At 42.2% G+C, this 16050-nt stretch overlaps 1 long non-coding RNA gene across 2 annotated transcripts in view; it reads right to left on the bottom strand.

Annotated features, from left to right (window-relative positions):
- Positions 1 to 8265: 8265 nt before the first annotated feature.
- The window catches only part of LOC149864595 (uncharacterized), an 85395-nt gene continuing 77610 nt past the window's right edge, over positions 8266 to 16050 (bottom strand). For both annotated transcript variants that reach the window (XR_016442776.1, XR_016442777.1), the window contains 2 exons: positions 14398 to 14455; positions 8266 to 8540 (listed from right to left, as the gene is read on the bottom strand). This is a non-coding gene — a long non-coding RNA (uncharacterized LOC149864595). The remainder of the gene's footprint in view (positions 8541 to 14397; positions 14456 to 16050) is intronic.

The following is a 16050-nucleotide window of genomic DNA, read 5'->3' as shown; positions in this document are numbered from 1 at the left end:
ATCCTGCTTGAAGTCAGTCTTGAGCTTGTGCAGAGCTCACTTTAGGAATGGGCTCCATGTCATGTCCCCTTGGTCTGAGAAGCATTTAGACAAGTATGAAGAGCTTGGGAGATCTTTGCATTTTCTTTATACATGCTTGTCTCTTTTTCATTTCCGTTATCATACCTTCTTGATAGGCCTAAAGTGGCAGGAGTGGGTAAAGAATGTCAGTCTGTTGGAAGTCAGCAGTGGGTGTAGGCAGCCCATATCACCACCTGTATACCTTACCTAATAAATATGGGGGGGCAATGGGTGTGGTGTTTTGTCCACTTCTACTTGCCAAAGACTGTTGATTAGTTAAGGATTCTAATTTGCAACAAAGGACTGGAAAATAGAAAAGACTCAGGAAAAGAAGCACAGACTCTCTCACTGGAAGAAAAAGATATGAGGAATAAAAAGAATCACGGTGTCCTGTGCGCAGGTGTATGTTATTTTTCAGACCCGTATATCTCTTCTGTTTTTGTCTATGAGCAACATGTGTGTTCTTTAAAATACCTTTGCAAGGTACTTCTTTCACTGTCATAAAATCCCCAAAAGGTGAAATAGCAGTCCACTGTTCTCTCAAGGGTGGAGTTCTGAGGCAGCGATATGTGAGATACTAGGACCCAGGCATGGCTCTAGAGGTGGTGCATTTGTGTAGTTGCACCCCTCTCCCTCGTATTATTCCTGCTGCATCCAAACTTTAAAACCAGTTGTCTGGGAGGGGCAGCATGAACGTCATGTGCCTCCTGAGGCTGGGGGGACACAGCGACTGCCTGCAGGCAGCAGTGGTGTCAGCAGCAGGGGCATAGCAGTGGCAGGCAGGGAGCTCCTGCAGGCAGCTGTGGCGGTGGCAGCGACAGGGGAGAGGGGGGAAGGGGGCACCGACCAGTGATCAGCAATTGCCTGCAGACGCCACTGGCAGTTTTGTCAGCGGCAAGGGTGGGGGTAGCGAGCAGCAACTGCCCGCAGCATCAGTGGTGGCCAATCTCAGGGGGTGGCCCACCAATCTCAGGGGGTGTACGTGTACCCGTGCGCACTCCCTACACATTGCCAATGCTGTTCAGCAGCATTGAGGGAGTCCATTGACTCTGTGGCTTATTATAATCTATCTAATTCCTGCTAATTTCACTTCATTCCAGAGTTGTTACTGATCCTCTTTCCTTGTTAATTCTCTTAATGTCCCAGTATTCAAACTGCCCTTTCTTTTGCAGTGTTGCTGCCTGTTAGCCATTCATGGTAATATCTCTCTTCTGTTTCACAGCCCTGCAGAATTCAAGCTAAAAATCTTAACTCAGTTGTGATAATATTAATTCAGGTGCAGAAATGAGGGAAGTATTGGAGGCCCTGTTGAGGTGCTCAAAAAGATTAGGTTTTGTTTTACAAATCTGAATAAAGCACATACATTTAACTATAAGGACTATAAGACTAACACAAACTATCTTTTGTCTATTTTGATGATTTTTTGCCTAATTTGTTGTGTTTTTTAACTTGATACATAATCTAGCAAATTATTGAACATTCCAATAAAGTTATATGTTTTTGTTTTGATCTTAAATTGAATAATATAGTGCTAGGCCTATAGCTCATTAGTAAAGCTTCTAGTTTCTCTTTAACTGGAAAAAAATATGCGTTGCATTACATGGTATGCACCTTATCCTCTGCACCCCACTTTTTCAAAATCCTAGATTTGCCCATGCTAGGACCTGACAAGTCTTGAGGCCAAGGAAAGGCAGGCTGCAGGGCCCCACATCCCAGGAAGAGATACCAGCACTACAATATATATCCTGGGAGCATGCCTGGAATGAGCCAGGGGAGGGAAGAGGAAAGGGAGGGAGGGTCTGCATGCTCCACCAGTTTAGCAAACTTGAGGGAGCTGACAAATATATAGCTCCCTGGTCTAACTCATGGTGCTTCACAGAAAGTGCCATGAGTTAGATTGACCTACCCAACTCAACAGACATTTGCTGTTGGATCATTGAGCTCCACTTTGGAAACGAACCAGCTAGAGAAACTGCATGTCTGCAGCCTCTTCTCCTAGCTCTGCCCCCCTCTCCGAGCTCCTGTCTCAGGATGCTGTCTCAGGATGGGAGGGGGAGAAGGCAGGGGAGAGGTATGTTCTCGGGTTTGCCCAGCCAGCACTGGAGGGGGTTGGGGGGGGCAGATGGATTGGAGCCCTTCACCTTGTGGGGCTTCAATCCATGTCCTCTGCCATGGAAACCCCAGACAGAACTCTCTCCTCCCTTCCTGAAGAGAGCACTGCTTCCAGCACACACTAACAGAAATTAATAAAGTTAATGAAGTTGCTGTACTTGTAGCACCTTCATCTGAACCCTCACGTAATGAGGGTTAATTTTTCTGCAGTCAGGCACTTTTTAAAGTGCTCTGCAGCTGTGCACTTCAGTGGCTGATCATACAACAAAACATCACTTTTGTCAATGCCTTGAAAGGCTGTGGGATCCAAGCTTTAGTGACTGCCCACAAACAAGTGCTCAGCCACGTCTGTAACACAAGGAAACATTAATACAGTGGTTCTCAGTCACCCTTTTTACACTGGAGGCACTCCTGGATAGGCTGAAGGCACACCTCCTAGTTTTCACCAGTTTTTTTTTACTATAGAAAAATAATAGAGAAATGTATCTGTTGCAAAGAACTCAGAAAGACCACAACAGGTCAGAATGGTTTTAACACTTTAGATTTCTGTTTGAAATCTGTGGGTTCATCTTGTGAATCATGTTTGCACACCCAATATTGTAGGGCACCCCAAGGCACCCTTGAAAAGATATCAAGACTTCTTGGTTGAGAATCACTACATTAATAGGTCTAGCAAACAATTATGTAAGACATGGCATCTATAAGAAACAATCAGATCCAGGGCATAAATACAAAAATATCAATCTCTGCTATTTTCATAAATATTACATATATTTCAATTAGGAAAGCTTTGCTGCCAAAACAATCTGCAGCTGCCTGTGCAATTACAGGTACCTTCTACCCAAAAATTTCATTAACACTGATGGCAGTATAGAATTCCATTTAAAGGTCTTTTTTTCTCCCTCTTTTTTTACAGGAAGCAAGAAGTATTGGTTTAGATTCATAGCAAATATTAGAGAGCTTGAGGTCAGAGAGCTTATTTGTATTAGTCATTTTAAATTACTTTAAAATAATATTAACTTAACTAACTTGTTTATTGCCCATTATTTTTATTTTTCATGTCCATTATCAATGTTTTCATCAAACTATCTATCTGTTTGATGGCAGCACCCAGAGATCTGTTGTTATTTCTCAGAAAATTAAGGATTCTAGATGTTAGCTCTAATGCACATTCTGTTTGAAGTCTATTGGCACTTGACAGAAATCTTCCTGATCCCTAAGAGCTAGATAATTAGAGTGGGGATTAAACATCCTGGGCTTCTGTTGTTTCTGTGAATGCAGTCTCAATACCAATTAACACCTCATTTTCAGGATTAGATGTGATGAAACCTGCTGCCCATGTTCTGCCTGTAGTTCTGAAGGCAGGGAAATCTTGACTTTTGAGACACAGGGAGCATGTCTACACTGATTGCACAGTTGTAGTACCGCTATAGCAAGTACTAAAAATGACTGTGCAGTTGTTACTAAAGCAAGTACTAAATAACTGTGCAGTAACTGCCAGTACTGTACAGTCCCAGTGCCATGCGGGTCATTTCCGACCCTACTGTGCAGTTCCAGCGGCATCATGGTTTGTGCCTGTCAATGCTATATCGCTATAACGGTGAGTTACGTCACTGTAGCTTGTCACTAAGGCGACATAGCATCTTGTGTAGATGTGCCCAGGAGGATGTGGGAAAGTGTGGTCTATAAAAAGTTTTCTGGGGTTGATCTGATGTGAGGGCCTTGATAACATGAAGCTTGTTTAAAAGTGTTCATCAATTTCAGTTCAACAATGTAGGGCTGCTTAAAGAGTCTATGCCTCTGTTCTAGTAGAATCCAATCTTCGATAGTTGAGTTTCTGGTAGAGTAGGGGGTTCATTTTAAACACTGTTAGCATGAACAGACTCAGGAAGCACAAAGCTACACTAGAATTTCAAAGTGTGTTGTGCTTATAGTTTTAAAGATACATAATGCCTTTCAGTTCAGTTGTCAAAGCTTTTTGTCTTCAGTCCCTAGATGAGAAATTCAGTTTTGCTTCAGCATCCAAATCCTGCTTTGCCCTTTCAGCTTGACCTGTATGAAAAATAATTTGCATAAAATGAACATGACTTCAGTGAGTCATTGCAGACACAGTGTGTGCGTATACAGACTGGTACACTGAAAGCTTTCATAGAGGAAAAAAAAATTCAGAGTATTTCCTTCAAAAAACTGTTCTGGGTACTAATTTTTACATTCTTCCACCTCTAAAGCCAAACACATTTTCCCCCCAATGCATCCAGTTGTAAAGATAGCTGGATATATCTAGACTGAAGTATGTCCCTGCATGCTGGCTCATGGATGTGTATGTACTACAGGGCAGAACAACCATCCACACTAGCATTGCAGTCACAAGAACATCTTACAAACACACTTTAAGTGTGCTTGTACTGGAGCAGGCATTTAACAAGCAAGGCCAAGCTGTGATATTGTTTGGTGTAGACATGTTTTTTATTTACATACTCTATTCACTTTTATAAATTGTTTTGCTCTCGTTTGTTTTCCTCTTTTAGAAGTTACTTTGCTCTCTTGTGTGAGGTACCCTGAGCCTTTGTTAGGAACAGTGGCATATACATTTAAAGCTAGTGTAATGGACAGAGCAGTAGACTGGGCCTCAGGAAATCTAGGCCCAGCTTTGACTCCAACCTGTTGAGTCACCTTGTCAGCTCATACCTACACCCTAAATATTTACCTTTCTAGTGAAATGTTCTACTGGAAAAGCTAGATATTATTAACTTGCCCACTTCCATCATCACTGTTTTATCTATAAAATATTAAGACCAATTCTCCCATCCCTAAGATGCTAGACTGCCATTCCTATGACATTCCTAATAATGAGTAGCCCAGGAGGTAGAAATTCAAGATCCATTTAAATTAACAGGGAAAGAAATAGATTTATTTGGAATTTCAAAGCTGTTACTTAGTAAGCAACAGTACATCAATGCTTTTGCCCACTAAGAATTTGAGGTCTATTTGAGGAAGGCAATTATTAGAAATGCTGGAAGCATCAGTAGTTTATTGGGCATGAGAAGATCATGCAACCTTTTCATTTTTGGTGTCCCTTCTGCCTACTTAGAACACCACAGCTAAAACTGTTTTTCTCTAATGCCATTTTGACAATACCTCTCTGCTCATTGTCTTCATAGTCAAGGAATGGTATATAGCAGCTGATTAACCCCAAAGTAGACAAGGACCCCTTTGTGTTAGATGCTATACAAAATTGGTGATACTCCCTGCACCAAAGATCTTATCATATAAATAGGCAAGAGACACCAATGCTGAAAGAACAGTGTAGGGATCACTGGCTTCAGTGAAGAAAGTCAGACATGAATGAGAACTAAATAACTTTACTGTGGAGCAGTGGGCAGGTCTCTCCAGTTCCTTTGTCTCTCTAATTAACTAACTATCTTGTCCCTAACTCAGGGACCATCTCCCAGTTCCCAACTCTTTTAAATCAGAAAGTGACCTTAAACTACACATTGTAAAGCATTACTTATTGCCATTATACAGGTGTGGAACTGTAACCCAGAGGGATCAGTTTGCCCAAACTGGATGTCTGCCATAATACTGAGAAACTAAGCAATTTCTTCTGAATTCTAGACCCCTCTTTTCACTACAAAAGCATTTTTGTCTGTTGTCTCCACTGTCCACCATTTGTTTATCAATCTACCTAATTCAGAGACTGAAATTAAGTCTAAAAACTAGAGGTGCACTGATACACTGGTCCAATATTGAATTGGCACTAATATAAGGAAAATTGACAATATTGGCAATCGGCTTTTTTGTCTGATGTGGCAGATTAATGTCACCAATAAATGCCCCTGTGCATGTATGCAGCTGCCGCACAGCATGCAGGCAGCCAGGAGCACAACCCAGCAGCATCCGGTTGGTCAGTCTGTTGTTGGAGGCGGGGCAGGGGAGGGAAGAGGCAGGGGGGAGGGGTTCAGATTGAGGCCCCCATGGTGAGGGAGGGAGTGGGGCTGGGGCAGAGACAGGTGCTGCCCCGGTGGGGTGGGATGTGGCACAAGACGGAGCCACAAGTGATGTGGGAAGGAGGGGCAGCTCCTGCCGCTGCACACATCTCTGGAAGGACATGTGGGGTGAGGGTGAGCTGCTGCTGCAGGCTGCGACTGGAGCTATGCCAGGCTCTTCCTGGCAGGGATTTGGTCTGGGTTGTGCTCGGGGCAGGCGGCAGCACTGGGAGTGGGGTTAAGGCAAATTTTGTGGTGGCTGCAGCCCCACCCTGATAGCCCCACTCCCAGCACCACTGCTGCCCTCCGCAAGCACTGAAGTCAGGCCCAGTCCAGCCCCTCACCCAGAAGAGCCTGATGCCATCCCTGCCCAGAGCAGCAGTCCGCCCTCGCCCCGCATGCAGATCCAGGGGCACACACCCTCCATGCCCTCCTGGGGTGCATGCAGCTGCGGGAGCTGTCCCCCCTCCCCACATCCCTCAGACAAGCCACTTGCGACTCCATCCTGCGCCCCGCCCTGCCCCAGCCCCACTCCCCACTTCACTGCAGGGATCTTGATCTGCCTCCCCATGCCCTTTCCCTCCCCCTGCAGGAATGGGAGTATATAAATTCATACTAGAACACCAGGGAAAATACTGTGCAGCTTGGTTTTGTTCTCAACTAAATTATGACCTTTAAAAAGATTACTCCTCATAGAATGTACTGTACCATTTTATGACAAACTAAAGAAATAAAGGTACCAGACAGAGCTATTATTTTAGTTGATTTCTGACTAATTAAACCAATCCTATTGTTAATGATTGACTAGAAATATGAGAGAGGTGCATCAGTGCATTTATTGCACAGGCATAGCCTTGGCTTCATATATATTTTTCAAGTGTACAACATTGCCATTTGTGAGAGACTGTTTTGAGTAACCTTAGGGATATTATGGTTTTAATCAGCCATGCTGTAGATATAATTACAGTATATGCTATAAAAATTGCTAGTAGTTAATTGTTTTGAAGCAAGCAACACTGAATGTTAAACTTTTGTGAAAATAAAAGGTTTTCTGCTAATAGATGATTATAAACTTACCAAAGCAACTATAAAAACCTAATGATTGTGAACATACTGAGAAATGAAGAAAGGGCAAAAAAAATGGACTAATTTCAAAGTACGGGAGTAGTCTAATTTCTCAGCTAAAATCCAGGATCTCACTGTGCTATGCACAGTGCAACTACATTGCTCCATGAGTGAGATACTTGATGACGCTATAGTTTTTTATGCTGGGTATCTGGTTCCAACTGTTAGGCTTAGCTATAATCAAATGAAGCTCTAATAAAACAATAAGAAAAAAAAAGCTAGGCTTCTGAAAGAGAACTCACTGTTTTTCAGACTAGGCATTATTAAGTAGCAGGCAATGACTCCCCCAGTATTATAGTCTAGAATTGTAAACACTTTCTCAGCATGGACACAGCTTAATAGAGAAGCTGTGGAAATTCTCATTCCTCTCACTTAGAGCTGCACAAACTTCCTTCCTCTCTGTTGGCATACCTTAGTAACCCCCACTGTACCTCCTATTGTTTACGTGGGAAAGTGTTATTAGGGAGGCATTTCTCCTTCATTTACTTCAGTGATGCTTTGCTGCCCCATCCCTAAGAGCACAGGAATCCATCCCTGACAGCTCAGTCATGCAGCTCCCCACTGCCCCTGAAGGACCCCCCGCCCCCGGCCTTCCCCTGCTGGAGTCCTGTGACTTTACATGTCACAGGGGGAGGGGGGGCAGCTGGGGACCCCCTCCAGCAAGGCTTGGGATGGTGGGGTGCTGCAGGTTGGAAGTGAGGGGCACTAGCAGGGATGGGGGGCTGTGAATCAGGAGAGGCACCAGCAAGGATGGGGGGCTGCAGGATAGGAGTGAGGGGCACCAGCAGGGCTGTGGCTTGGAAGTGAGGAACAAGAGGATGGGCAGGGGCTAGGCACCAGCATATCAGGACTGCTCAGCACCACAAAGCAGTGGGAGGGGGAACAACTGCCGCTGGAACTGTGTCCTGGTGAGTGAAGGCGGCAGGGGGAGCTCTGATTTTCCTTGATAAAAAACACCAAATCAAGCAGCAAAATTTAGAATTTATTTTAATGATTGAGGCTCTGGTAGGCTTCCAGAAAAGCACCGATTTGGGGGCTTAAAACCAGAGAATTTGGGATTTTTAAACAGAAAACCAGGATCCCTGGTGATGATACACAACACCATCTGCACCCCGCTTTTCAAAATCCTAGATTTGTGTGTGTGATGTTGGAATTACACCTTTTTCACTGTAGTCCATGGTGTCTCACCTTCTAGAGTTTCAAACTTGAAAACTGGTCTGCACTGCTGCTGTCACCCTGGCAGGACATGCAGAACAGCTGCAACAAAAGACAAGAAGAAAGTTTTGGGTGAAATTTGAGGGAAAGCCAAGCATGAATCATCTACAGACTGCTGCAGAATCTCTTGATTTTTTAAAAACTTTTTAAAAACTTAGTTGAATTCTCATAAAGAAGCATCTGAATGCTGGATGCAGCAGATTTCTTCTTTTCTTTTTTTTTAATATTTGACTACAGCTTTGGCAGAACAGGCTATATTAGGCTTTCATCTTTCACCACTACCAATCATAAAATCTGAAACTTAAGTACACATTAGTTGAAGACACTGCACTCTTTGGGTCAGAATTTACAGACTCAGAATTATTTAGTAAATATATTCAGAAACAAGTCTGAACTACACATACATGTGAGAATTTGGCAATCTGTTCATGCACAACTTGTGAACAGCAAAACAGATGATGTTCATTGGAGGTGTGACCAATGACAAAGTTGTTTACCTTGCTCTACCTGGGGTAACACAGAGAGAATTTTATTGCTAGTCCTGTAGTAGTGAGAGAGTGAAAATATAGCTGGTTTTTGTGGTAAATATATTTTAACACCATTTAGGAACACATAGAAACTGAAAGGCCTACTGTTTAATCAAAGAAAGCACCATGGAGTCAAGTAAATGCAGTAAGAGAACTTGAGACAGACAGGAAGACAGGGTCCAAAGTACTTTTACTATATAAAGCCTTCCAGTAACTGTTAGTATCATTGCCACAATGGGCTTTCCCTCAAATAATGTTAGATGTTTCTAAACATCTCTCATTTATAAACGGCCACTAAGCACTGCCACACCTTCTGAATGCTCCTAGCTCTTGGTTGCCATAATTTTCACCCTGCCTTTCAGACAATAGCAATGCTACTAGCTCAGTTTCCAAGTCCTGCTTTGAAAATTATTGCTTTCAACTAAAAAAGACAGCTCACTGTCTTGAGTGGGCTGTGGATCAGCTCCTGTAGCATGGGAACGGCCACACAGCAGCCTCAAAGTGAAGGAAGTGATAAGCAGCAAGTTCTATTGTAAAACAGTTACCAAGTAGTGGCAACAGATCATGGTTACTGGACACAAATGACCATGTCTAAGCTGATCCTGGTTTGTCTTCTAGTGTTTGTTTTCTAATGTTGTGTCAAGTATAATTTTAACTGACCAAAGAGACTGAAGTTTCTCTCTACTTTTTTCAGGAGACTTTTCTACAGATTATCAGATCTTGCTGCCAAGAAATTCTTGGGGCACTTTTTTCCTCCCTCTCACATATTCATTCTGTATAATCTATTTTATTCCCTTTGTCATCATCCTTTAGCCAGTTTGTAGTAACCACAAAATGCACTAAACCAATAAATGCATTCTCTTACCTTAGAAGTATATGAGGGAAGTATCCAAGGAAGCCTATTCATGCTAAGTAGTAGGTTACTCTGCACAAAAGCCTACTAAACTCCTAAACTAAAAGCCATTATCAGTTGTTTGACCCATTGATTTAAATGAAACTACTGATGGAGTAAGATGCCATTCAAGAGGCTGGTAGAGAAAAGAGTGTTAAAGGATCAGAGAAAAGTTCGCTCAATGGGGGAGTAGGATGGGGCAGATTTTCTCTTTTCATCAGCCTCTCCTCTGACAACTATCCTTTGAGGAAAGGTTTTAAAATGTCACCTGTTGTTTCTCTCCCCACTCTACTTACACTTGTTAGCACTACAAGATGTATATCAGTAGGCACAACACATGAAAAATGCAAGTCGATTCAATCAATATGCATCCTGTTTTCAAAAAAAGAGGGAAATACTTGTTATTGTGTTCTTCTGGTATCAAGGCCAAGTGGCTAAGGCTAAAAGATGATTACATTTCTTCTGTGGATTCAGTGAAATACAAGCGAGCTTCCAGAAATTACCTTCCCCCTTTATTGTAGATCATCTCATGCCATGGAGGTCATAGCTTAGCAGTGGAACAGTTTAGATAAATAGTGGAGACAAGAAAGAAAGACATTTGCCTGCTTGCATTGCTGGATGACAGAATGTCTGGTTTTGAGTGCTCATCCTGCCAGCTGTTTTTAGGTGCCCAACTTAAAAGAATCTGATTTTTTCAGAGGGCAAGTGTTTAGCATCTTCTAACAAGCAGATTCCTTGTAATGGCCCCTGGTTAGGCTGCTTAAAAAACAAACAAACTAGAGACACCCCATATCACTAGCAGCTTTAAAATATAGACCCTCACCTGTCATTCCACACTTTGCAATGTGAGAGTTAATGGCTGCAGTGCAATAGGCTGAAGTTAAAACTACAGCATGTATGCAACATAACAGGGTTAGGAACATAAGCACCAACTATTTTTGTTGGGGAGAAGGGCCACAGGGAATCTAAGATGATGGACATGTGGATGTTTTACACATTTTAGGTGACAGCCCTCTTCCCAAGGCAGACCAGGGCCCTCAGACCCCCACGTATTTGGCCCCTTTGGTTGGGAAGTATTAAGGATGCAATTCTGAACTCTCTAAAATCCACTGCAAAACATGTACTGACTCAGTGAACTCAAGAAAAGCTTTTAGGAATACATCCTCCTGTCTGATAGATATCACTAGATTTACAGTGGGGAGTGAGCAGTGTAGCCAAAAGCTTAAAATAAAAGCAGGCTCTTTATCTCCCCAACAGAAGTGGAAATTCCCCTTCTGTGCACAGCAGTGTCGGTGACATGACTGGGATAGACAACGGTGACAACATGCTGTTATTAAACCAGGCATATTAAGAAGATGGTTTCACTTTAATTATTTTTTTGCAGTACAGATGAACTATTGCTAAGAAAGATACAAGAAATAAATATGTCAGTTTTTATTTCCCTGAAGATACTCTGTGATTCATTCATTTGCTTAGTGGTTCAAAAAAAGATCTCCACTGGATCATTCGCAAGAAATATGGATGCTTTGTTACATGGCTGGGCCAATCCTATTTGTGCTCATGCTCTAGGTGAAATTATGGGTCTGGTGCTTCTCTCTCCTTCCATTTGCTCTCTGCAACCTTCCTTCCACTTACCTCAGTAGCCTGCCCTGGCACTTCTCTCTAGTATTTCTTACTTTGTTAGCATCCTCATTTTCTTCTCCATTGTACATAGCAATGAAGAGACAGGGAAAAAGAAGTGTTGCAGATGCAGAAGAATAGATTGGGGTAGAGCCAAAGGTAAGGGTCTATACTCTGCCGTAAGGAATTGTAGGATGCCAGCCTACACCTGACCAGGAAGCAACTAGAATCCTCTTGTACCAGATGTCACATAATATGTATTTTTCTTACCACGCGAGATACAGATCCTGGGTTATTTTATGCTTCTACCAAGAAAGATTGTTTTAAATCTACTCTCTTATTCATTTTTTGAGGAAGGCTTCTTATTTTTAGAAGCAGTTACAAAAACAGTAGGTTTTTCCTAGTCATATCCTCTAATAGAAATGGCTGTGTTACAACTGCCAGCATTTCTGCTCCTCTTGAGCCAACTTTCCTGGAACTGAACAGAAAAACAATGAGGGAATATTATCACAATATCAGTTAAGTAACTGCGCATATTTCCTGGGGGGAAAATAATTCACTAATAAGAAGCAACTATTTAAAAAAAGTATCCCAGGATAGCCATTAAAAGCTTTGAATAAATGGCTCATTTTTCCCCCTCAAATTAGTTGTTGCTTCAAAAGCCAATTTGTGTGGTGGCAGCTTTATTTTGGAGTAGGCATTAATTAACAAACTACTCACTAACAAAGGACAAATTGCTTGGATCTTCATTTAATTGTTATCTCTCCGCACTCACTTATTTTCTTTGCCTTGTTGAACCACCACAATAATGAAGTTAAGTAAGCAGCAATTTTCTCTTTGGAGCCATGATTTCAGAATGAGGCTGGAAAACAGGAGAGCAAGTAGATGTCTGAAAGGCTCTCCATCCGATTTCCCTCTTTTCAGTTGAATTTTGGGACTTCCATGGATGAGCATTCAAAACAATCAGGAGAGGGGAACTGCGAATGCGTAGTGAGATTCATAGTTTGCGAGGCTGGAAAGGACCTTGGAAGATCAAGTCCAGCCCAATACTTGTCTGAAAAAGAAAAAGCTTGCTGAACTAAACTTTATCTAACTAATCTTTGGCATATATTTGTAGCAAGAAAAATTTGAGGTACAAATAAATTTCAGCAATATAGTATCAACCAATTCAAATGAAGACCTTTTCTGTACTGCATAAACAAAGGCCCAAATGCCGATATGACCGGTTTTCAGAGTGTAGCATAACTAAGAAAGGCAACCCGGGCAGCTGCCCCAAGCCCCACCTGCATGGGGGGCAGAAAAAAGCCAAGACTGTGGTAAAATCCTTTTCTTCCCCTCCTCCCCCATTACTAGCTCCCTCCAGTCAGGCATATTTTATGTTAGCAGTGTTAATATTTTAGTAACACTGAGAGACACTAACTGAAATTAGAGCCTCATTCCGCTAAATGCTATACATATCATGCATCTGCCCCAAAATGTTTATTATAAAGCAGACTCAGGGTAGGGGAAAAAAAAAAGCTACTTCACTACTCCCATTTTAAATATAATTATACCTTGTTTTTTTCCATCAGTTGTTTTCAGAGCATTTTACCATGAAGATCAGTATTGGCAACCCTATTTTTAGACGGGAAAACCGAGGCACCCAGCAGGGAATCATTCAGCAGGCTAGTGGCCAAACCAGATCTGTCACGTCCTACACTTATGTTCCACCAACTGAGAAATTGTAGCACAGAGCAGTGAAGTACTTAGTGAAGATCACACAGAAAATCTGTCAGGATAAAGAGCTGAACACAGATCTGCTAAATTCCAGTCCAGTGCCTCAGCTGTAAAGTCATCCTTCCCTTGAATAATTATGTACCTACCAACAGCATCATGCATGATGTCTTCTTTTATGTTGCATTTGCAAAAGAAAAAGAAGGCATGTTTTATAGCCCTAGTTCTAGCCCCAATCTAGAGAAAGGCTACTAATACGCTTCATTCTCACCTGCCCCAAATTCTGCCCTTCTAGGCAGAAAGCAAAAGATTTTTGGGTCATTGTACCATGCAGAAACACTTGTGTAATCCATTCTGCTGATGCCATTTTGTAACGTGCTTAGCCATGAATCAAGCTATATCTCCACAGTAGGCTTCCCAGCAGTTAACACACAGAGCTCTTTCCCACAGATGTTACCAGAACTACCATCTTTTTTATTCTAGAATATTACATGTGTTAACTTATTTTTATATTTTAATCAACACTTTCCCGGACTGACATCAGTGGGAGAGATGTCAGATTCACACCTGGGAGGACAGGCTGTTTCATCTTCTTATATAAAGTGAACAACTGACTCAAATTTCTCCAAATCCGATACTTCATCTATTTGTGACATCCAATAAAAGTTCAACTCAACCAAGAGACTGAAAACTAGAAATGGTTCAAGAAGGCTGGGACACTCTGCTGCAGCTGTCAGAGCTCTTACTAATACTTACTGAATTTTCTCAGAACGCATGCCTTTTTTTCCCCAAAAGCAAGCTGCTGGAAATTGGAGTGTGGATTATGTGAGGAAATATAGTAACAGCAGTTTCTACTGTTAACTGGGCACGTGATCCACAGGGAGCAGAACAGTGGGCAAGCTTGGCTCCCTAGATGCTGCTACTCAGTTATTTACCACAAGGAAAGATCTCTTTTCTTCACTCTGCCTTTCAAAAGCCAGGTATCTTATTCTAGGGAATGTTGTATGAAAAAAAAAAAAAAGTACATCCTTGCTGCACTGCTCATGGCATTTGAACCTGCTGAAGTTAGCAAGGGCCAAGTTCTAGCCATCTGAAGTGGATCTGGATATCCATCTCCCAAAGTCTTCTCCAGATCTTGGCAAGTTACCATTTGGCAGGCATCATATCCAATGTGTCAGTTTTCTATCTGGTACTTAGTAGGGTTCCTGAATACAAAAAAAATAAAAGAGAAAGGTATCACTGTCTGTAGAGAAAGGGACACCACTGTACTCAACTGTCTGTTGAGCAATTCTCTATTCCCTCCTGCACTGCCATTTGCAGAAAGCTATGTAAGTAACTATGATTTTTAACATTAATTAATAGTTTGAAATACAGCAGGTCACTATATTGTAGTGCAAGCCGAGAGCCAAAATTCGGGGCTGGAAGACTGTTCCAGTGAGGATAAAAATTGGTAATGAACTCAGATGCTTCTTTGATGCAAACCTGTTCGTTTACAAAGGAAGTACAGGAGGATCCCTTGTACACAGGATGAACCAAACAGCTAGCAATCATTTCTTTGTTCACCATGTCAAGCCTATTTAATTCAGCACTCAGTTTAACAACTTCCTCTCTCAGTTTCTCTCTTGGGACCATGTTACCACTGTTGCTATTGCTCTTCCTGGCACTTCCTTGCTTCCTGCTGTCTTGGCTTCTCTGGTTTTTCTGCTTCTCTCAACAGAGACTGTTGTAGCCAGCAGGAGGCATGGGAGTGTCTGCATGCATCTCTTACAGGCTGCCAGCTGGAAGCAGAGGCGGCAGAACTTTGCTAATCGAGAAGAGGATAGGATGCACTCAGCTGTCTGCTGGTGGAACGTAAATTCTGATCCAGTTTTCAAAAAGGTGTAATCCAGCCCATTGCCATGCAAACATGGTGACAGTTCATGGGAGAATGTTTATTTTTAATGGAAAAGATAACTCCCTACTCTTATTAAGTGACATGATGGGGGTCTTAAGAACGGCAGACAAGTGTGTTTCAACCCTTAATATTTAGATGTGATAGAAAGCATTCATTCACAGCTGCAATTATCAAGGAATTGAAAGGAATCGACTCCTCCTAACCCAAGGACCTTGTTACATGGTAATGTTGGGCAGCTCCTGGAGCTCTTAACTGCTGGACTGTCTTCACATTAACACCTTAAAGTCATTTTAAGCACTCATTACAAAGCTCAGTTAACCACCACTCCAGGGCAGGATTAGCTCTGATCGGCACTACTCAGCTCCTGTTCCATTAAATTGTGGCCACTCTCCACAGATGGGTTGCCAACTTGAAGTCCTCCAGTATCCCAGGATCTCAAACTACCCATGGACCTCTGCTCAGCAGGCCTCCAGTGGCAAGTCACATCTGTGCAGGTGGGGGATAGTCAGAAGAATTTTCTAGATTAAGGGTGTGACTGCCCCAAACTCCAAGCTGTCACTAACACTGATCAACATGTGTGGCTCACAGCATAAGGTGTAACAAGGCCCCAAGATTTACTTTATCACCCATTAAGCCTTAGTATTCAATTCAAATGGGCATTTTTATAGTGTATGCCAGTGTACAGAACAATCTTGATATCGGAGGTGCCCTGAACAAACACTGGACCTTTCTAACCAGCAGATCTTAATGTTTACCAGGAAATGCCATTATAGAATTTTGTCTGGCATCAAAGTGTGCCAGAAAAAAAAATTAATATGTAGCAAGAAGAGCCAAGAATCATACCATGCATAACTCAAATGAGGATAATAGTTGGTATTTGATTCTCATTGGCCACTTACAGATAGA

Source organism: Crocodylus siamensis, chromosome 5 (genome assembly GCF_052110815.1).
Source record: "Crocodylus siamensis isolate JL-2025a chromosome 5, ASM5211081v1, whole genome shotgun sequence".
NCBI classification, from domain to species: domain Eukaryota; kingdom Metazoa; phylum Chordata; order Crocodylia; family Crocodylidae; genus Crocodylus; species Crocodylus siamensis.
The sequence above is the reverse complement of the archived record's forward strand: the minus strand, read 5'-3'. Positions and strand labels throughout refer to the sequence as shown.